Here is a 2,444-nt window from a genome sequence, read left to right on the forward strand (position 1 = left end):
CCATGCAGAATTACAGAAATTGGGCAGTAATACCTTCATGAAGGAAATAAAATACTGTTCATTCTTTTCTACTCAGTCATTTCTTCTTTTTTATTTTACGTGTCTTTGTTTGCTTTTATTACTGTCTTTACTTTTATTTAATAAATCTTTATAGAACAACTGCCATAAATAATATTATAGTTTCCTATGAACTGTGAAGGATATAAAACTGAATCAGCTACTGTTCCACCCTAATGGAGTTTACAGTCTAGTTGCTGAAATCACATCTATCTACACATCTGAAATCCATAGGTAGAGATTCTAAGTTCAGAGTTTTACAAGTAGTAAGGAGCATGTGAAAAGAATATGACCGTTTCTTAAAAATCTAAACATGTACTTACCGTATGACCCAGCAATTCTACTCTAGGCCATAAATCTCAGAAAAATAAAAACATGTACACACAAAAAGCTTACACACATATCTTCATAGCAGCTTTATTTGTAATAGCCAAAACCTGAGAAAAATCCAAATGACCTTCAATGGGCATACAGTTAGCCAACTGTGGTATATTCATATCATGTAATACTACTCATAATAAAAGAAGAATTAACTATTGACAAAAACAACAACTTGGATAGATCTCAAGAAAATTATGCTGAGTGAAAAAGCCAACCTGAAAAAGTTACATATTGTATAATACATTTATATACCATTCTTGAAACTATAAGAATTATAAAGATGGACAGCAGATTAGTGGACAGTCAGGCATTAGAGACTAGACACAGGGGTAGGGAGGGAGCTAGATGGCTGTCAGTAGCATGATGTAGCCTTGTGAACAATCTGTCTGTATCTTGGTAATCACATGAATCTACATATGTAGTTAAATTACATACAACTAATTACACACACCTACACACACATATATAACTGATCGCATCCTAATAAAGTTAATGGATTGTCTCAATGCCAACTTCTTCACTGTAACATTACACTACACCTAAGCAAGATCTTACTATTGAGGTGAACTGAGTAAAGCGTACACAGAATCTCTGTGAATTATATCTCACAGTTATATCTTAACCGTATCTGAATCAATGACTATCTGAAAATAAAAATATTAATGGTAAGGAAATTCAGAAAAAAAAGGATAGTACAATCCACTTGAGGAAGTAAAAAAAAAAGGCTTCATGGAAGAGGCGACATTTGAACTACACCATAGATCTTGATATAATCCAGCCACTCGGTGGTTAATAAGGTTTATCATTTTTTAAAATTGAAGTGAAAAGTTAGAATAAACCCTCACAGTGACAGACTACTTTGATAAATATGTTTCAGAATTACTCCAATAAAACTTTTTGTAGAATCAGAAATTTTTTAAACTAGCACATTCTGTTGGTCTAATTTTCTTGTCATTTCAAAAAAAAAAAGGTATTCAGCCTATTATAATCAAATACCATATTTTTTAAAAGAGGAATGTTGTTTCATTATAGTAACAGTTATTATTACTATCGTTTCTTGAACACCTACTAATGTTCCAAGAACTGTGCTAAGCACTTTTTAAACATTCACAGTTTTATTTCTACAACAATCATTTGAGCAAACATCATCTCTATCTTATGGGTGAGATTATAGGCTTAGATAAATAGTAACTGGTTTAACTCACTCAGTAAGTGTAAAATCTGGATTACTTCTAAAAATTAATTTGTAAATAATAATAAAGCTATGTTTTCTGTATAATGTAAAAATAAGAGTCACTCAACAACATTTATTGAAGGACTGTTATATACAAAGTATTTTACTAGGTGCTGTAGGAAGAAAGAAGATATAGAAGAGGAATTGCCTGCCCTCTTTAAAAAAATAATAAATACTATAATCACAACTTCTTAACTTTATCCAATGAAACAGTTAACACAGACATGCCCAAGAATGATAAAACCCTTTGGAAATTACTTTTCAAAAGAAGTTACCATTTTAGAAATATAATATTGTATTATCTATTTCTCTATGTACATAAAGTTTGAACTATTGCTCATATTTTCACTTTGACCCAAACTTCCAATCCTCAAATCCTTTGTAGAAGGAAATAGCAAAAGTATTTCTCTTAGGAATAAGATGTCATTGTAAAATTAAGCTTTTAAAATTTCTTCTTAATTTAAATTGCTCCAGGTGCGTTTGCAGAGGGCATTCCTCAAATCATGCATCATAAATTTTGTTTAGTGTGGAATCCAATCCAGAAATTTGAAAAATACTAATAATGATGTAAATCAACACGAATTAATTTTTAAAAGCCATTTGCAAGGATGAATTGTATTTTTTTTTTTTTTGGTTTTGCAAGACTCATTTGAGTTCTCATTATTACATATCTAGACATCCTTCTTGATGTCAGGCTTCCTGATAGCTTCCTACAGCGTGTGGGTGCCACCTAGCGGCCGAACTACAGAATACACTGAAACAAGAGGAATCC

This window comes from Colobus angolensis, unplaced genomic scaffold, assembly GCF_000951035.1.
Source record: "Colobus angolensis palliatus isolate OR3802 unplaced genomic scaffold, Cang.pa_1.0 Scaffold189, whole genome shotgun sequence".
NCBI lineage: Eukaryota > Metazoa > Chordata > Mammalia > Primates > Cercopithecidae > Colobus > Colobus angolensis.